Source organism: Hemitrygon akajei, chromosome 12 (assembly GCF_048418815.1).
Source record: "Hemitrygon akajei chromosome 12, sHemAka1.3, whole genome shotgun sequence".
Taxonomy (NCBI): domain Eukaryota; kingdom Metazoa; phylum Chordata; class Chondrichthyes; order Myliobatiformes; family Dasyatidae; genus Hemitrygon; species Hemitrygon akajei.
The window spans coordinates 45526567-45548374 of record NC_133135.1 but is presented as its reverse complement, the minus strand read 5'-3'; the positions used below and the strand labels follow the sequence as shown (position 1 = coordinate 45548374).

The 21808-nt window shown below is 41.1% G+C and overlaps 1 protein-coding gene across 1 annotated transcript in view; it reads right to left on the bottom strand.

Annotated features, from left to right (window-relative positions):
- The window catches only part of faf1 (Fas (TNFRSF6) associated factor 1), a 329838-nt gene that overhangs the window by 224701 nt on the left and 83329 nt on the right, over positions 1–21808 (bottom strand). The window lies entirely within an intron of this gene.

The following is a 21808-nucleotide window of genomic DNA, read 5'->3' as shown; positions in this document are numbered from 1 at the left end:
ACAGTACTGTGCACAAATCTTAGGCATATATCTGCAGCTAGGGTACCCAAGACTTTTTCACAGTACTCTATTTGTCAAAGTAGAGCAGAGAGCAAGTCTGTAAATCTGGCAGGAACAAAGGATGTTGGGAACGGCGAGTGTGAAGCACTGCAGGAAGATATGGAACACTGGTAGCGGGTGATGCAGGTGCAGACACACCCAGCCCTGAGACTCTAGGCAAGGTCATTTGATTCAAAACAATTGGTTTATTGATCATTACAAAATGTCTCTTTGGTGCTTCCTGCTCCCTTCACCTTTTCCCAACCATGATTCCCTTCTCCCTGCCCCCTTCCCACTCTCAGTCCACAATAAAGACCCAGATCAGAATGTGGCAGCAGTGCAGTGCAATACGTAAAATTATTACAGTACTGTGCAAAAGTCTTAGGCACCCTAGCTGTATACATGTGGCTAAGACTTTTGCACATTACTGTAGCAATACTATGTTTTGCACTGTACTGCTGCCACAGTATAACATACAATTTATATTATTAGACTCTAAATGAGAATTGGAAAAATAGATTGAGCTAATGGAATTCCTATCTTCAAAATATTATTTGCTTGACAAACTTGTCATTGAACCCCCACACCAATGGTGGCACTACAGCACTTCTATCACCACTTCTCAGCCTATACTGTAGTAGTACACCCGTGCCAACCAACAGCTTAATTTGCCTTAAACTCTAAGTAATATCAAAGCACAATAAAGAAAAATACAAACTATTCTATTGTTTATACAACTTATTCTCCACTGCGTTCAATTTTAGATGTTATTTTAGAGTTCATGGGAATGGTTTTGGTGATATTGAGAGGAGTTAGGGGTCAGGTTAGACAGGAATAGAGGAGAATTAGAGGACAGGCCAGAGCTTTGGTTTCCATTCATATTTGAAGGACAGTGGCACGAACTTGGGATACCTGCAGACCAAGCCAGGATGTCTGGCTAACGAACCAGCATGGACAAAGGCTGGTGGATCCCTCAAGGTCAGAGAGTTGTCAGCGGCTTCTGGAATGGGAGTTCTTTTCAGTCCAACTTCTTGAGTTGGAATTCCTCCTCATTCTTTCATGCAGGAGGAATGAGGTCCAATGGCCCCCCTGGGTCTGAGAATCAGAGAGACTGGAGTTCCAGATCTAGACCATAGGATCTCATCATGGGATCAGGCCTGAGGTTTGAATTTGGAAGTCCAGAAGTTGAAGCCCATTGGCCAGAGCCCCAGGTCTGCAACTCTCTGTAAGTCTGCTTGGGTAATCGAAAGCCCATTGTCTGTGAATCGATTCTGAATCCAGGTCCGCTGTAGGCCAAAGAATATGGACTGCCTTAAGGTTAGAGAACTGTGTACAGTAAATGCACGGATGGGAGGGAGGAACAGAGGCTTGTTTTGCTGCTTCTTATATTCCGTTTTGTTGTGTTCTGTATTGCTCTGCCAAGCATTGTGGACAAGCTATTTTGGTCCAGAGTGGGTGGTGACTCTTGTGGGCTTCACCAAGCACAGAATTGGATGTGTTTGGTTGTTGACGTAAAATAATGTGTTTCACTGTATGTTTCGATATACGGGTGATAAATAAACTGGAACCTGCCTTTGTATTCTGACATCTCAGCTAAACTGGATTAAGACAATGCCATGGGATCATTAACTAACATTCTTTGAAAAGCATAACTAAGGATATTGGAAATCTAAAATGAAGACAAAAAAGTGAGAATAGTCAGCAGGCCAGGCAGAATCTATGCCAAGAAAACATCTTAGATGAATGACCTTCCACCGGAATTCAAAAAGATTCACATTTTCAGCTTCAGCAGTCCTTTTGCTTTACAATTTTTAAAGATGCAGTACCGACAAAATAAAGACACCTTCAATGGGGTTTACAATATTAAAAATTTTTTAAATTGTTATAACTCCCTTTCATCCTTGTTGGCAATGCTTTAAGTTTTCTTATCTACTTCTAGAATGTAGTTTTCTGGATAATTAACTGTCAAGCCTACCACCACTCCTGCCACTTCTGGCACCAAACAGAAGAGAGCTAGACCATTTTCTGTTCCCCTCTTACTTTATTAAGTGTGTTTATTAAGCTTGTTTCCTACCCTTCTCTCTCCAACCTCTGAGCTTCCTGACATAATATGTCAGTTACTTTCAAAACTCATCCTCTTATGCTTATGTTTTATATTCTCCTCCTCTTATAGGTGTATTCATCTTCAGAGATCACTCTCTAGTACTGTTCCACTAGTTAACTGGTTTCATACTCCTGACTGTTCTGCCTAATCATCACTTGCAAATCATGCACTATGAATATCAACCAACAGCAACTTCATAATATTAGTAGAGCTACTAGGACTTAATGTTTCAATCCCAATGATAAAGTCGGCACTCTCGATGTTGGCAGTAGGCCTTCCACCTACTGTGGCCTACAGCGGACCTTCCAGTGGTGACGAGGAGGGAAGCTACGTCATCGGGGTCATCAGGTGGGCACCCTCCTTCTTTGACGTTTCATTGATAAGCCCACAACATCTCCAGAGGGCTCAACGGTGCTACCTGGCGTCCCAGATACACCCCCCTCAGTTCTGTACCCTCCTGTTTTCATCTTGCAGCCCAGTTGTTGTCTTTCCTTTTAATCCAAATCCAACTGCTGCTTTCTTCTGCTGCATTTGACAAGGATTTGATTGCTTGTTGGAGGAAGACACCCCTCACCCCCACCTTCTTCAATAGACTGGTCATAGATGTAGCAACGAATCCACTACGTCCCACTTCTACAAGGAAATTCTTGGTCTTCCAGCCGTTCTGAGCAGCTTCAGTTGCCAGTTCAGAGTACTTGGTCTTTTTCCTCTAATAAGCTTCTTCAACACCATCTTCCCATGGTACTGTCAATTCCACAACATATGCCAGCTTGGCTGTTGTGGACCACAGGACTATGTCTGGCCGGAGTATTGTAGCTGCAATGTCGGGGGGAAACACAAGCTTTTTCTCCAAGTCCACATCCATTTTCCAATCCCGAGCAACATGCAGAATGCTTATATCCTTTGATGTTGCTAGGTGCTCTGGAGGTTGGCCTGCTAGTACAAATCGTAACGCGAATATTTCCTGCCAATGTTGGTCGGAGAGCATTTACGGTGGTTTGCCTCTGTTCCAAGATTGATGCCAGCTGTCTGAGAACTTGGTTATGCCGCCAAGTACACCGCCCCGGTTGAGGCTCATGGTGCATCCTGTTAAAATGTGCCTTAGTGATCCAGGTGCTTGACAAAGAGAGCAAGTGGGGTCTTCTCCCCAGCACTGGTTCAGGTTTTGAGGTGTTGGTAGGAGGTCATAAGTGGCTCTGATGACAAAACTTAGCCGAGATCCCTCCATCTCCCAGATGCCACGCCAACTGAGTTTCCTCTTTTCCAGGCTCTCCCAATTAGTTCATTGGCCCTGCTTGGCCATTGAAATGGCTCTGGTGTGTCGCTCTGCCTCCTCCTGTCTCCTCACCTCCTCCACCACAAGCCGTCTCTTCTGCACTGATGTTGCCTTGTGCCATTGAGGAGCCTTTGGGACGAGCCCGAGACCGGCTCTCCCATGTTGGACTTGGCCAACCACACCCCTGAAGTGAAGAGCAGACCTAGCACTCTGAACAGCTTCAGATGGGGTCCACTTCTTCCCCGTTGCCACACGGGGGCGGGGGGGCGCTGTTCGAATAACAGTATCTTCAGATTCAGTGAGAGTAATGACCAACCTTGTTTTGGTGCATTTGTATTCTTCTACAAGACTTGTAATTGGTAATTCCAATTTGCTGTTCCTGTACAGTCCAACAGGACTTAAGCATCGTAGAAGTCCAAACCACTGTTTCACATGTGTGCTGATCACTCTTTCGAGCTTTTCCTCCTTGTTGATGGGGATTTCATACACTGTTAAAGGCCACATGAGTCTTGGGAGCAAGCCGAACTGGAAGCACCACAGCTTGAGTTTTCCTGGCAGCAAGGTCTTGTTGATGCGAGCTATGTACGCGATGGTATCCTTTTTGAGTCGTTTAAATTGCTCGGTGTCCTTGAGTTTAGCATCATACCATCGACCCAAGCTCTTCACTGGCATTTCTGAACCAGTTGGGACAGGTGTCCCATCAATATGAAATCTTTGATCTGAGATTTGACCTTTGACAATGGAGATGCTTCTGCACTAGCTGGGCTTGATCTTCATCCTCGCCCATGTGATGTTTTGATGACGCTTTTGCAGAAGTCTCTTGATGCAGGGGACAGTGTCGTCAGTATTGTTATATCGTCCATATAGGCTCGTATCAGTGGTAACCTTTGACCAAACTGAAGCCGTTTTCCTTCCGCAACCCATTTTGTGGCTCTGATGATGAGCTCCATTGCCATAGTGAAGGCCAATGGGGAGATGGTGCAGCCGCCATGATACCCACTTTCAATGGTTGCCAAGCTGTGGTGAAGTCTGATGTTGTGAGACAAACTTGCAGATCCTGGAAGTAGTGTTTTTCCAGATTTGTTATTGTTGCAGGCACCTGAAAAAAATTCAAAAGCAGTCCACAGCAGGGAATGAGGAACTGATCCATAGGCATTGGCCAGGTCGAGGAACAAGACATGCAGATTCTTTCCTTCTTTCTTAGCTGTCTTAGCTGTCTGGATTTGATGCCATATGACGCTGGTATGTTCCAGGCATCCCGAGAAGCCTGCTATGCCAGCCTTTTGGATTGATGTGTCTATGAAATGGGTTTGTTTCAGGTATTTTGCAAGTCTTTGCGTCAACATGCTGAAAAAGATCTTGCCTTCTACGTTCAGAAGGTTTATTTGGCGGAACTGGTAAATGGTGGACGAATTCTTTTCTTTTGGGATCAGAACTCCCCCCGCTCTTCTCAAGGCTTTTGGGATAACTTGCTTTTCCCACACAACCCTCATGTTTCTCCAGAAGAATCTCAGAACATCCAGGGTGTTCTTGTAAACACAACATGGAACACCGTTAGGGCCTGGCGCTGATGCCGATCTTGCCTTCTTCACTGCCTTTTTTACCTCACTCAGTTTGGGAGGGCTGATGTTAAATAGATGTTGTGAGGGTGAGATTGGTGGGATGTCAGCTGGGACAAGTATCAGTTCATCTTTTTAGCTCATCAGTGTGGGTGGTTCTGAGATATCTTTCAACCTCCTCTTTTGATGTTTTCAGGGATCCGCTTTTCTCTTTTGTGAAAATACCTTTCACATATTTAAAGGGGTCTTTGTAGAAGTCTGTTCTAGCTTTTCCCTTCTTTTTGAGTCGTTTCCTTAAATTCTCTGCTCTGCGCAACTTCGAAGCCTCTGTTTTAGGTCCTCTTGAAGGAGGTTGATGCCCTCCCTTTCTTCTGCTGTTGCTTTTTTCCACAACTTCCTCAGGCCTCTTCTTTCTTTAACAAGTCGTTGGATTTCCTGGAGATGACGGGATTTGGGGGGAGGAGACATATCTTTCCTGCTGACATGTTCCTTCACTCCAAATTTCTCCTTTCCGTAGCTGTAGATCAGGTTGCCCATCTTCTCCAACTTCTTTTCTGCTGTAAAACCAACAGAGCTCCAGTGATAGTGGTAGAAAACAGTGATAGAGGTAGTTGCTTTTTTGGACAGGATAGAAATAATATTGTTCTGATATTAGAGCCCCTGCTTGTTCTGGTTCATGTTGATGGATATGCATAAGCTGCACATGGGTACAAAGGGTATCACTTCAAAGTAGAAAATGGCACAAAACACTGAAATATTGCATGCAGTAAGCAAAACAGCACAAGACTTCAGGAGTACAGACTGGTGAAAATAGACAAACTTTCTAAGTAAAACTTGATGTAGAGAGCATGAAGTGATGTATTTCAGAGGCAAAGTGAGGAGAGGTTATGTAAAATAAATTTTAAGAATGATAGCAATGCAAGTTCACACACAAGACCCGATAAAGTTGTGAAAGAGCATACGGGATTCTGGAGTTTATAATGAGTGACATAAGACTGAAAAGATGGTAAACCATTATAACTCATCTGTTAGAACTATCTAGACAAGTTCTAAGCACAATTTGCTAGAAAGCATGTCAATGCCTCTGGGAAAGTGCAGATGAGACACCATCTGCGTGGGGAGATTAAATACAACTCCTTCAGTTGCTCCAAAATGAAAGTATTGGGGATATTGAGGTATTCTGATAGTCTAGATACAGGCGAATCCATTTCCACTAGAGGGCAGATCAGTAACAAGAGAAAAGTTCAAGATAGTTTGCTGCACAGCCAGAGTCAGAGGTGGAAATGAGAATTTTTTCTTTGCAATTAACTACAGTGCATTTGATTTGCATGGCCTAAAAGATGGCTGAAGTGGATTCAAAACTAAATTGCAAAGATTAGTAATTATTCAGAAAAAGTCAACAAAAGAGCAAGGATAGCTCCTTCAAAAGAGTTGACTCAAGCACAAAGGACCAAGTAGGCTTTTCTGTTCCTCACTCCAATAATAGGAACCAATTATGGCACCAATGAACTGCTCCCATCCCTTCAAAGGATCTCAAATGATAAATATCTCTTGCCTGAAGAAAACCCACCCCCGCAATTCTTTATATGTAATTAATTTATTAAAATGCAGATGTTACTGTAGAGTCAAGCATTTATCATCTGTTCTTAAATGTCTTCAAGGTAGTAGTGGTCAGCTGCCTCTAAAAGTGCTGCAGTCCTTCTGGCAAAGAAAGCTCCAAAATTCCAGGATTTAATCCTAACAATGAAGTACAGCTGTATAATTCCAACTCAGGAGGTGCAAGACTTGGAGTCAAACCTAATGTGTTCCAAACGACACACAATGCAACCATATCTGTTGCTGAATCCACACTCGCTATACTGTAACAACACATTAACATATCTACTGGAAATATGACTTAATTAGATCGTGATACTAACTATACAAATAATACTTACTAATGTAAGGGGGCATCATCAGATACAAGATTCTTTCAAAGTAGGGGTTTCCAACCTTTCTTATGACATGGACCCTTAGCATTAATGAAGGGGTCCATGGACCTCAGGTTGGGAACTCCTGTTTTAAAGTAATACATACTAATTTCAAAAAAAAGATGATTTTACCCCTACTGAAACAGGGAGGTACTTAAGAATCTACAGTAAGCTTGAAAACATTTATGAAGATCAAACCAAAACTGCCCTAAATTTCTGCTTCAGCATATATAAACATTTATACAATATTACAAAGATCATCACAACCAATTAAGTACAAGTTAAACATGCCAAGTACTTTCCAATGTCTCCCCCTAAATAAAGCTTCTTTCAAAATTACTTAAAAGTACTTGAAGCTGAAAATAAACAATTTATTAGACAAGAATCTGATGCATGCAAGTTAAGCCCACCATGGAATTCCACTGTATTTTAATATTTTGAGTTAATAATTTATGCTGCAATTTAAATGTGGTCAAAGCAATTAGAATAGTTAAGAATACAGCTAAAGCAATTAAACATTTAGGAATAGTTAAGTATAATTTTATTAAATATTTATATTCTACAGATACAGTAATAAAAAGAAAGCAAACAAAATTTTAAGAACCTACATAATCTGAATTATTAATACTGTCTATTTCAAAGCAGTCACTATTTAATTTAGAAATGAATTTACGACGACATTTCAATCTGGCAATTATTCACATATGAAAGCTTCCATATTCTGAAAACACCCAAAAGTAATGCACCAAAAACATCTTTAAAAAGGCATTCCAGAAACTACTATAGCCCTTTCAAGGCTGTCTACAAGAAGGGAAAGAGCCGTCTCTATTTCCAAAGGAGACTGAGGTCCTTTAACATCTGCTGGACGATGCTGAGGATGTTCTACGAGGCTGTGGTGGCCAGTGCTATCGTGTTTGCTGTTCTGTGCTGGGACAGTAGGCTGAGGGTAGCAGACACCAAGAGAATCAACAAACTCATTCGTAAGGCCAGTGATGATGTGGGGGTGGAACTGGACTCTCTGACGGTGGTGTCTGAAAAGAGGATGCTGTCCAAGTTGCATGCCATCTTGGACAATGACTCCCATCCACTCCATAATGTACTGGTTAGGCACAGGAGTACATTCAGCCAGAGACTCATTCCACCGAGATGCAACACTGAGCATCATAGGAAGTCATTCCTACTTGTGGCCATCAAACTTTACAACTCCTCCCTCGGAGTGTCAGACACCCTGAGCCAATAGGCTGGTCCTGGACTTATTTCCACTTGGCATGATTAACTTATTATTATTTCATTATTTATGGTTTTATATTGCTATATTTCTTCACTATTCTTGGTTGGTGCAGCTGTAACGAAACCAAATTTCCCTCGGGATCAATAAAGTATGTCTGTCTGTAAAAATTACATATTATTGAAGGCCATTTTAATGGCTGGCACTTCATGTTTTGATATGATTTTTTTCTTCCATTAAAACTAAACATCTTTCTGATTACAATACTGTATATCTGTGCAAAAAGAAACTAAACTTTTGCTTTCATTAACGTTATTCAATAAACTAACTGTTAATCCCTATGGGGGCTTAACAGAGTAGACATTGAGATGTTTTCACTTGTAGGAGAATCTCAAACAAGAGGACATGGTTACAAGGCCAGTTACATCAAAACGGAAGTGTTTAAAACTTTCTTCGTTCAAAGGATAGCTTTTGTCTATGTAAATTTTTGTAAAAATCTATTGTATTTCTTTTTTCCTATAAATCCCTGCAAGAAAATAAGTATCAAGTTGGCATAAGGTAAGATATATGTACTTTGATAATATATTTACTTTAAATTTTAAGACAGTCAAGTTACAGTCCATTAACTTCTTCCCAAGAATAATACACAATATCAGTCAGATCCCATTCAACCAGGTTTCATTAGTTAGATATGCATTACCGATTTACCTGTGCTATCTACCCAGCAAAAAAGTAGCTGATAATTCAAGCTCTAGTAAGCTACTTAGGCTTCATTCGAGTAAAGTGAGATGGAAATATGACATTTTTATACCATCTTCTGAAAATTCAGGAAGTCTCAAAGGTTCTGAAAGCCAAGTCAGTCTCATTTTCCTGATAAAGTGTTTGGAGCATCAGACTGTCGTAACCAGCACCCTATTTACATCAGGGCAATCAGCGCGAGACCTCATGGTAATTGCCCTAGTTTAGGCATCAATTATAAACAACCTGAGTGGGACACTGCAAAAATATCCACAACACCTATACCTTGAAAGCTACAGATGAATATTAGACTGATCTCTCCATAATCCATTCTAGCACAGCAGCAGGAAAAGAGGCAAATAAATTATACATTACTCTCCCACCAAAACAACAATAGGATTGAAAACATATTGCTTAAGTTTTAATGATATCAAAGGATAAATATCAGTCTGGGTACAATGAATGACTTTCCTGCTCTTCTTCCAAATGGGAAGTGTTTTTTTTTAGTGAACTCAAGTCTGAAATGCAACTACCTGAGAGTTGAATGCAGTATCCACAAGCCACAGTTAATATAATGTTTTCTTGTATGCACATTAATATATGTACTTAGTCATCTCAGCGGTGAGGAACTGCCCCAAGGAATTTAGGATAAGCCCAACAACTACAGGCTAGTGATTTTAACTTTGGTGGTAGAAAATATTGTAAAAATATTGATGCAGTATATGATTCACGGAGGGAAACAGATCAATTAAGAGACACAAGCAAGGATTGCTGAAAGAAAAACTTGTTTAACTAATTTGAGGTTTTATTTTGGTGATATAGCAGAGAGAACTAATGAGGATAATGTGACATATATGACTTTCAGAAGGCTTTTATCCACCTAGCTAAAAAGGACATTGATGGCATGAATACAATGTAGGGTAAATAACAGACAGCAGGGCATGACGAATGGCTGTTTCTTAGAATTGAATAGTGGTGTTGAGAGATGTTCTGGTAATGTTCTAGATATGGGTGTTAAGGACATTGAGTGTTTTTTTTTTACTTTCCAGACTAAAAACCTAAACTTGGTGATGCAAACCACAATTTCTATTTAGGGATGACAAAACTCAGCAGCATTGTAAACTGCAAAGAGGAGTGTGATTGCAGCAGAATATAATCAGACTGATGTAATAGGTACATGCAAAGAAATCTGAACTGAAGCAGAATGAGAAATAATATAGAATAAAAAAATTAATAGGGTTGCATGGTATCTAGAGTGTTGGCCATCACTGGTCAGGAGACTGAATTCAAGAGTTGTGAGGTAATGTTGCAGCTCTATAAAACCAGTTAGACCACACTTGGAGTACTGTGATCAGTTCTGGTCACTTCATTATTGGAAGGAGGAGAAAGCTCTAGAGAGGATACAGAGGAAATTTACCACAATGCTGCCTGGATTAAAGAACATGTCTTAAGATGAAGTGTCAAATGAGCTAGGGTTTTGCTCTTGGGAACTGAGGATGAGAGGCAACTTGATAGAGGTGTAAAATATTCTGAGAGGCATCGATAGAGTAGACAGCCAGTGCCATTTTCCCAGGGCAGCTGTTTTAAAACAGGAAGTTTAGGGGAGATACCAGGTAGGTGTTTTGTTTAAAAACACATAGTGGTTGATTTCTGGAATGCACTACCAGAGCTAATGGTAGAGGATGATACTCTGAGATGGGCACATGGATACAAGAGAAATGAAGGGTTCTGGTCTATGTAGGAGGGAAGGGATAAATTTATCACGTAGTAGGTTTATATAGCCTGGCACAAAAATCATAAGCCAAAGGGCCCATATTGTACCGGTCTATGTTCTATGTGCAGAAGCAGAGGAACCTTTAGTATTCATGCACAAATCATTGCAGATGGCGCTGCACTCACGCAGTGGTCTCTCCAGGGCCAACTAAAGGTGTTTTTGTCTATTTTAAAAAGCTTTTTCACGATCGCAACACAATGCTTGACATCAGGAACGTCAAGTACTGCAGGTCAACCCTATTAGCATGTTATTCGTTGATAGATGAGCTGCAGGAGGTCGACAGTGTAGACCTTGATGCTGTCTGCTACAAAAGGGCATCAGAGCTGGATCATGAAGACAGTGTGCTGTCTAACGGCAAGTGATTTTCCTAGATGACTTACCTGTTGGATATTGGTAATGTAAAATACTGCAAGTCCAGTTCACTGGTTTATTGGTGGGACCAATGGCAGGGGAGCCTTAGTTATAGCAAGGACAAAGCCTCACGCTGTGTGCTTGCCTTTTGCAACAGTCCAGGAAGGGACACACCCGAGGCAGTGTAGCACAGTGTCCATGCTAGATCGAGTGCCTTCAGTGCTGCCCTCCGGTGTTCGCTGGGCAAAAGAACATCCAAGATGCATGCATGCATTCATTTGTCTGTGGACTGCTAGAACTGTCAGTTCTTGCCAACAACACCCATGCACCATTAATTTACAGGACTTGGGATATGTATATATCTTTTGTGTGACTGTATGTTTACTGCTATCTATATGCCTTAGGCTGTGTATGACTGTTCGTACTATTATTTGCACCTTGGCCCCAGAGGAACACTTACATTTGGCTATATTCATGGGCATTCATGTATGGTTGAATGATAATTAAACTTCAAACTTGAACTTTAAATTGGCAGGACAGGATGAAACTACTGTACTCTGCCACCACCTAGATGTCACCAGAATGAAGCACCAGCAGCATTATACTGTTCACTTTTCAAGATATGATGTAAATGCCTTATTATTAATTTAGTTTGGTAATATTACTTTGTGTTGTTGGTGAGTTATATATACACTGTGTTGTGCACTTTGATCTGGAGGAATATTGTTTCAATTGGCAGTATGCATACAGTTGAAGTGACAATAAACCTGAACTTGAAAATGGCAAATAAACTTTGTTAAAAGAGGCACTGATTGAGTATGAAGTACAAGTCAGCATCAACAGCAAGCAAAAACAGTATCTACAACCAGATTCAAAAAGGGAAAGTTACAAAGACCTCAAAAGGTAGCAATTTCGAGATGTTTCCAAGTGCAACCCATCAGGAAGAAGAGACTTTTCCACACAAAGCATACTAATGCATGAGGGAGACATTCAATTTTCTGAAACCAATAGACAATAAACCAATAGAGGATAGAAACAGAATGCAAAATTTCACAAATATGCTAGCAGAATGAGCCGATCTGGCAAATGAAATTTAATTTAGACAAATGTGAAGTAACACATTTTAAGTGAAAGAATGAAGAGAAATGATGTAAACCAAATGGTGTATTTCTAAACTGCTTGCAGGAACAGGGGAGCCTATGTGTATAACAGTAGGAAAGTTTGAATTGGCACAATATGGCTAGAGTTGTTAGCATAATACAGGGGACCTCGGAATTCACGAGGGCCAATCACCTATCCTGGGAAGTCAGGTTCAATCTTTGTAAAATGCTGGTTATGCCACAACTGGTGTATAATATCCAACACAGAAAGGATGGAAGATTGAAGAATCACAACACGGAAGATTATCTGATTTCATTCCAGATGTCCATAACCCTCTCAAATAGGCTCAGTTTAACATGCAAATACAAAAATTCAGTTACAGAGAGGTTCTGGTGAAATCAGAGCCAGAATATTGAAAACAGGTTTAATTTCTCAACCCAAGGAAGAATACGTATGAGATAAAGTGAAAACAGCAAATTCACCAGACTGATTCTTGCAATTTCAAGTTTGTGATATTAAGCTAGTAAAATGATAAGTCCCATAATTTGGGGATTGAAATGAGAGGCCATTTCATGGAAACACAAAATTCTTACAGGTCTTGGCAAGGATGGATGTAGACCTGAAGATTCCCCTGGCTAAGATGTGTAGAACCAGTGGTCACAGTATTAAAATAAGGAATTGGCCATTCAGGACAGAGGGAAGCAAACCTTTGAAATTCTGTTCCAAAACAACTGTGGAAGCTCAGTCACTAAATATACTCAAGGCAAAGATCACAGATTTTCAGAAATTAAGGGAAACAAGGCATGAAATTAAGTGGAGCAGCCTCAAGAGGCTGAATAACTTTGTACTCCTTATATTCTCTTGAGACAGTGACACCTTGGTCCTCTATTAAATGCACTGATTTAATCTTTGGAAAATCAGCAGGTTAAAAAGAATCCACTGTTAACACACTACTCCTGCTGGAAAACCAATGAAAATATCAAGTCTTAATATGTATTAAAATTCAGTTGTTCCTGATTAAATTATAATTACTACAAACTCACCTCACTCTCTTTCTCATGATACAATAATTTTCCATACTGAGTAACATTACCTCAATTACATTTAAAAGCAACAATTCATACTTTAAAAAAATATTTATTTCTCACTTCAGGTTGTCTGCAAACTCTAATCATAATTCTGCTTTCATGTGAATTATAATCCTGCATTTTCATTTCTTGCTTTCCCATGTGAGAATTCCTCAGGTTGATTAGCTGATCAATCAGCTTGTTATCTGCACTGTTGATTGATGCACAGCAAGTCTTAAATTAAACATCACTCTGAGATAAAGCAAATAAACACCAGAGTCTGCAAAATATGCCCAAGCAAATTTCTGGAAAAGGTTCACAAGAGTATTACCAAACTGTTATGGGGATGGGGTAAAGAACAAGGTTAATCTAGATACAAGGTTGTTCTTGATGGAGGAAAGAATACTGAAAGAATATTTGACTAAGATGGATAAGATTACAGAAAATTTAGATAGGATAAACGAATACAAGTCATTTCATTTAGAAAATAATTCAAGGACCATAAACACATCAAAGGTGGTGGGCAAAAACATGGGAACAGGGATGTAAAATTTGTTTTAATTTAATGCAATAGATTATTTTAGAAATTACTGATCATGAATTTAACAGGACAATAATTTTCAGAGATACAGGCAAAGTGCAGGGCAAGGGGACTGAGTGAATTTTTCCATAGAGAACTGGCAACAGATTTGATGGGCAGAAGGCCTCTTTGGAGCAACTGTAAAAATTTAATGATTTTGTGAATCTAGCCTGTCGGGGCAGAGGATAAGATTAGCTTTTAATTAGATTATCATCATGCATATATATTTTAGAAGTTTGACTATCAATTTGCTATGATGTCAGCCTCTTCACTTATACCAGATGCAAACATAAGCTTTATTTGTCACAAGTGCAAAATATGAAAACATACAGCGAATTGCATTGATTTGCGTCAAATTAAATCAGCGAGGATTGTGCAATGTCGACACGCTTCCAGTGCCAGAATAGCATGCCCACAGCTCACTAATCCTAACTATGTTTTGAAATGTGGGAGGAAATCAGAGCAACCAAAAGAAACTTATTCGATCACAGGAGAATATACAAACTTATTAAAAATATTATATAAAACTAGCACACCTTCCCATCATAGTTGCTGTGGAATGGGAAGCTGCTTGGAATAGATGTTGGATAGTTTGATGTTTGATATTCTATGTTATTCACTCGCTTTTTGCCATTTGCACAATTTATTCTTTTTTTCAGCATTAAGTGTTTGAAGTTTTGTTGAACGGGTTCCATGATGCTTCTTTGTTTTCTGGGTTATTGACTCTCAGAGTTGTTTCTGTATACATAGCTTGATAACAAATGTGCTTTGAATCTTTGGTTGCAAAGCCAATCACAGCGCTGGAACTCAGTAACAGATGCACTTGGGGGCAGTCATTGAACTCTCACAATCTCAAAGCTCCATTCCGTCAGGCTGTGCTCCGACACTCTGTGTGCTTCACACCAGCTGTACATAGCTATATATGTAATGTAAATGGATTTTATCTTTAGACTTGGCCATTCTAAAACACAAATTTTCTTTTTTTTTTTTAAAAAAAACATTCCATTCGTGATTTACTCTTGTATTTCAGATCATTGTCTTGTTGCATCATCCAACATCTATTAAGCTTCAGGTGATGGACTGCTACCTTGACATTCTTCTGCAAAATGTCTTGATACAATTTTGAATTCATTGTTTCCTCAACAATAGCAAGCTGTCCAGGCCCCGAGGCAGCAAAGCAACCCCAAACCATGATGCTCCTTCTACCATGCTTCACAGTTGGCATGTGGTTTTGGGGTTGGTGAGCAGTGCCCTTGTTCCTCCAAATATCACAGTGTAGAGTTCTGGCAAAAAGTTCGACTTTTGTCTCATCTGTCCACAGAACACTGTTGCACAAGTGTTGTGGAGCATCCAGGTTTTCCTTTGCAAACTTGAGATATGCAGCAATGTTTCTTTTGGAGAGTAGTGGTTTCCTCCATTGTGTCCTTCCATGAACACCATTCTTGTTCAGTGTTTTTCTTATAGTGGATACATGAACAAAAACTAGCAAGTCTGAGATTTCTGCAGGTCTTTTGCTGTTACCCTTGGGTTCTTTTTCACCTACTTTCACTTTGCACATTGTGCTCTTGGTGTGATAGTTGCAGGATGCCCATTCCTAGGGAGAGTAGTAACAGTACTGAGTTTCCTATATTTGTAGACAATTTCTCTTACTGTGGACTGATGAATACTCAGGTCTTGAGAAATGCTTTTGTACCCTTTTCCATATTCCTGAATCTCCACAATTCTTCTTCTAAGGTTCTCTGAAAATTGTTTGAGGCATGGTGCACATAAACAGATCTTTCCTGAGAAGTGCAGGCTCTGTCAGTAACCTGACTTTGTGTTTCTTTTTATATATATATATAGGGCAAGGCTCCTCTACAACCTTCACTTCCAATCTTCTCTCATTGATTAGAACACCTAACTCCAAATAGCATTTGTAGAAGGCATCACCCCAGAGGTTCATATATTTTTATGAACCTTGACTGTGACTGATTAAATGGTGCATTGAGTATTAATGAGGAGTACAATTGTTTGTGTGTTATTAGTTTAGGCAGATTGTGTTTGTCTATTATTATGATTTAGATAAAGATCAGACCACATTTTATGGGTAATTAATGCAGAAAACCAGGTAATTGCAAAGGGTTCAGAAACCTTTTTCGTGCAAATGTAGTTGCAAATATTTCAAACTCTGAAATCTGAAACACCTCCTTCCCCAAGCATTTTGGATAAGGGATGGTCAACTGGTATATTACACTGGTATACTGTGTTCTAGTATTGAGCAGCCATTAAACAGCATTGTCTCCCTCTCCTCCATTCGTCTGTTCACAGTTCTCACACTGTAATGGTAAATTCTGGAAAGGTATTCTCTCTCAGAAAAGACTATCTTGTCTTAATAACTTCACTCATGACTGTCCTAATGTAAATGGGTTGGTTGGTTAAATTGCTGTTTATCTCCAACTTACTCTAAACTTAGTTTTCAACTTCAATCCTTGAACTTAAAACTCTTCAGTATCTCTTCATCACAAATAACATCACTTACCCTCATCAACATTTACAAACTTTCTCAAATATTTTCCTTGCATTCTTATTTTCTTCCCAATTTCATTACATTTCCCTTTACATGGATTATATGTTCAAGGCATATTAATATGTGAAATTATGCAGCTGAAATTTAACATTAAACATCCTACTGCAGGATATAACATTAAATGGAAATATGTCACTCTGGCTGTTGACCAATTCCCATAGCAATATTCTATTTATTCTGAATATTTTCTATCTGTGGACCAGATTAACATCCGGAAGTCTCCTATTTGGTGGAACACCTTCTTGGCAATAATAAAACATCCATCCAGGAAGAGCTTTGAATTGTAGCCATGTGAATAACAAGTTAACTTCATCCATCAGAATTACTGGATCATTAGAATCAATGGATTTCTAAGATATCAATGATTCTCCCACTTCTTATGAATTTGTAAGTCACTAAACCAAGAGTCTTTGAACAATAACTACTTTACTGCTGCAGAGGTCATGGCTTGGGGAAGAGGAATTTCCTGTAAATGCAAAACTATCTTCTGAAACATAGACACAAAATGCTGGGGGATCTCAGCAGGCCAGGCAGCATCAATGGAAAATACAGACAATGTTTTGGGCAGAGACCCTTCATCAGGACTGGAAATAAAAATAAGACAAAGTAAGAAAGAAGGGAGAGGGGGAGGAGGAACCACAATGTAATAGGTGAAACCGGGAAGGGGGTTGAGTGGAGGGATGAAGTAAAGGGCTGAGAAGTTGATTGGTGAAAGAGATACAGGGCTGGAGAAGTGGGGGGGGGGGGGAGAGAGAAAGAGTCTGATATGAGAGGGCAGAAGGCCATGGAAGAAAGAAAAGGGGGAGGAGCACCAGAGGGAGGTAATAGGTAGGTAAGGAGATAAGGTGACAGGGGAAAATGGGAATGGGAATGGTGAGGTGGGGAAGGGGGAGGCATTACTTGAAGTTTCCTACCCAGGCGGAATATCAGGTGCTGCTCCTCCAACCTGACTGTGGCCTCATCGCAACAGTGGAGGAGACCATGACTGACATGTCAGAATTGCTATTGCAAAGGAAAAAGTGCAAAGCAAACTCAAAGGTGGATAAGTCACCTGGACTAGATAGACAACATCCTAGAGACCGGAGAGGGGTTGCTGAAGAGATAATGCATGCATTGGCCATTATCTTTCAAGAATCACATGATCCCGGAGGACTGAAAGATTGCAAATGTTGCTCCACTCTTTAAGAAGGGAGGAAGGCAAAAGAAAGGAATTTATAGACCAGTTAGCCTAACCCCAGTGGTTGGGAAAGTGTTGGAGTCCATTATTAAGGATGAGGTTTTGGGACACGGGGACTAATGATAAGCCAAAGTCAGCATGGTTTCTGTAAAGGGAAATCTTGCCTGACAAAACTGTTAGTTCTTCGAGGAAGTAACAAGCAGGGTGGACAAAGCAGAGGCAGTGGATGTCATTTACTTTGATTTTCAAAAGGCGTTTGATAAGGTGCCACACATGGCACTGCTTAACAAGATAAAATCCTATGCAGTTACAGGAAAGATACTGGCATGGATAGAGGAATGGCTGACAGCCAGAAGACAGCAAGTGGGAATAAAAGGGGCCTTTTCTGGTTGGCTGCCAGTGACTAGTGGTATTCCTCAGGGGTCAATATTGACACCACTACCTGTCAATAATTTAGATAATGGAATTGATGGCTTTGTGGCAAAGTTGCAGATGATACAAAGACAGGTGGAGAGGATGGTAGTGCTGAGGAAGCAATGTGATTGCAGCAGGACTTAGACAAATTGGAACAATGGGCAAAAAGTGGCAGATGGAATACAATGTTAGAAAATGTACAATAATGCATTTTGGCAACATGAACAATAATGTGGACTATTATCTAAAAGGGGAAACAGTTCAAACAACAGAGGTGCAGAGGGACTTAGGAGTCCTCATGCAAGACTCCCAGAAGGTTAATTTACAGGTTGAGTCTGCAGTTAAGGCGGCAAATGCAATGTTGCAATTTATTTCAAGGGGAATAGAATATAAAAGCAAGGAGATAATGCTGAGCCTTTATAAGACCCTAGTCAGGCTGCACAGAGTATTGCCAACAGTTTTGGGTTCCATATCTCAGAAAGGATGTGTTGTCATTGGAGAGTCCAGAGGAGGTTCACAAGGGTAATACTGGAAATGAAGAGGTTAACATGAGAGGAGCGTTTGGCGGCCTTAGGCCTGTACTCACTGGAATTTAGAATAATGCATGGGGATTTCATTGAAAACAGCCAAATATTGAAAGGACAAGATAGGGTGGATGTGGAGAGGATGTTTCCTATGTGGAGAGGATGTTTCCTATGGTTCTATATCTAGAACTAGAGGACACAGCCTCAAAATTGAGGGTAATCTTTTAAAACAGAGGTAAAAAGGAATTTTTTTTAGCCAGACAGCAGTATATCTGTGAAATGCCCTGCCACAGACTGCAGTGAAGGCAAAGTCCATGGATATATTTAAGCGGAAGTTGATAGTTTCCTGATCAGTCAAGGCATCAAAGAATATGGTGAGAAGGTGTATGGGACTGAGTGAGATCCGAGATCAGCCAGAGCAGACTTCATGGGCTGAGTGGGTGAATTCTGCTCCCATGTCTTATGGAATGGGAATAGGAAGTGGAATTAAAATGGGTGCCACTGGGAGATCCCACTATCTCTGGAGGACACAGCAGAGGTGCTCAGCAAAGCGGTATCCCAATCTGCATCAGGTCTCACCGATATACAGGAGGTCACACCAGGAGCACCGAATACAGCAGATGACCCCAACAGACTCACAGGTGAAATGTCACCTCACCGGGAAGGACTGTTTGCGGCGCTGAATGGTAGTGAGGATAGAGGTGTAGAGGCTGGTGCAGCACTTATTCCACTTGCAAGGATAAGTGCCAGGAGGGAGATCAGTGGGGGTGGGATGAAAAGACAAGGGAGTTGCAAAGCGAGCAATCCCTGCTGAAAGTAGAAAGTGGTGGGGGGGGGGGGGGGGGGGAGGAGGGGTGGAAAGATGTGCTTGGTGGTGGGATCCTGCTGGAGAAGTTACCGAGAATTATGTACTGAACGCAGAGGCTGGTGGGGAAGTAGGTGAGGAAAAGAGGAACCCTATCCCTGGTGGGGTGACGGTAGAGTGGGGTGAGGGTAGACGTGTGCAAAATAGAAGAGATGCATTTGACAGCAGCATTGATGGTGGAGGAAGGGATGCCCCTTTCTTTGAAGGAGGACATCTCCTTAGTTCTACAATGAAACACCTCATCCTAAGAGCAGATAGAAACATAGAATCATAGAAAACCTACAGCACAATACAGGCCCTTCAGCCCACTTACTTTAGAAATTACCTAGGGTTACCCATAGCCTTCTACTTTTCTAAGCTCCATGTACTCCAAACTCCAAATTCCAAGGAGTCTCTTAAAAGACCCTATCATAACCACCTCCACCACCGTTGCCAGCAACTCATTCCACACACTCACCACTCTCGGCGTAAAAAACTTACCTTGACATCTCTTCTGTACCTACTTCCAAGCACCATAAAACTGTGCCCTCTTGTGCTAGCCCTGGAAAAAAGCCTCTATCCGCACAATCAATGCCTCTCATCATCTTATACACCTCTATCAGGTCACCTCTCATCCTCCGTCGCTCCAAGGAGACAAGGCCAAGTTCACTCAACCTATTCTCATAAGGCATGCTCCCCAATCCAGGCAACATCCTTGTAAATGTCCTCTGCACCCTTTCTATAGTTTCCATATCCTTCCTCTAGTGAGGTGAACTGAACTGAGCACAGTACTCCAAGTGGGGTCTGACCAGGGTCCTATATAGCTGTAACTTTACCTTGTGGCACTTAAACTCAATCCCACAGTTAGCGAAGGCCAATGTACCATATGCCTTCTTAGCTACAGAGACAACCTGCCAGCAACTTTGAGTGCCCTATGGACTCAGACCCCAAGATCCCTCTGGTCCTCCATTCTTCCAAGAGTCTTACCATTAATACTATATTCTGCCATCGTACTTGACCTACCAAAACGAACCACCTCACACTTATCTGGGTTGAACTCCATCTGCCATTTCTCAGCTCAGTTTTGCATCCTATCGATGTCCTGCTGTAATCTCTGACAGCCCTCCACATTATCCACAACACCCCCAACCTTTTGTGTCATCAGCAAATTTACTACCCCATCCTTCCACTTCCTCATCCAGGTCATTTATAAAAAGCGCAAAGAGAAGGGGGCCCAGCACAGATCCCTGAGGCACACCACTGGTCACCGACCTCCTTGCAGAATATCACCCGTTTACAACCATTCTTTGCCTTCTATGAGCAAACCAATTCTGGATCCACAAAGCAATGTCCCCTTAGATCCCATGCCTCCTTACTTTCTCAATAAGCCTTGCATGGGGTACCTTATCAAATGCCTTACTGAAATCCATATACACTAGATCTACTGCTCTACCTTCATCAATGTGTTTAGTCACATCCTCAAAAAATTCAATTACAAGAGAGGTAAGGGATGAGCTGCCTTTGACAAAGCCATGCTATTCCTAATCATATTATGCCTCTCCAAATGTTCATAAATCCTGCCTCCCATGATCTTCTCCATCAACTTACCAACCACCTAAGTAAGACTCACTGGTCTATAATTTCCTGGGCTATCTCTACTCCCTTTCTTGAATAATGGAACAACATCTACAATTCTCCAATCCTCCGGAACCCCTCCTGTCCCCATTGATGATGCAAAGGCCATTGCCAGAGGCTCAACAATCTCCTCCTTTGCCTCCCACAGTAGCCTGGGGTACATCTCATCCGGTCCCAGTGACTAACCCAATTGATGCTTTCCAAAAGCTCCAGCACGTACTCTTTCTTAACGTCTATACGCTCAAGCTTTTCAATCTGCTGTAAGTCATCCCTACAATCGCCAAGATCCTTTTCCGTAGTAAATGCTGAAGCAAAGTATTCATTAAGCATCTCTGTTATTTCCTCCAGTTTCATACACACTTTTCCACTTTCATACTTGATTGGTCCTATTCTCTCACGTCTTAACCTCGTGCTCTTCACATACTTGTAGAATGTCTTGGGGTTTTCCTTAATCCTGTCCACAAAGGCCTTTTCATGGCCCCTTCTGGCTTTCCTAATTTCATGCTTAAGCTCCTTCTTGCTAGCCTTATAATCTTCTAGATTCCTATCATTACCTAGTTTTTTTGAACCTTTCATAAGCTTTTCTTCTTGACTAAATTTGCAACAGCCTTTGTACACATGGTTCCTGTACCCTGCCATCCTTTCTGGCTCATTGGAGCATACCCATGCAGAACGCCACACAAATATCCGCTGAATATTTGACACATTTCTGCCATACATTTCCCTGAGAACATCTGCTCCCAATTTATGCTCCCACGTTCCTGCCTGAGAGCTTCATATTTCCCCTTACTCCAATTAAGCACTTTCCCAACTTGCCTGTTCCTATCCCTCTCCAATGCTATGGTAAAGGAGATAGAATTA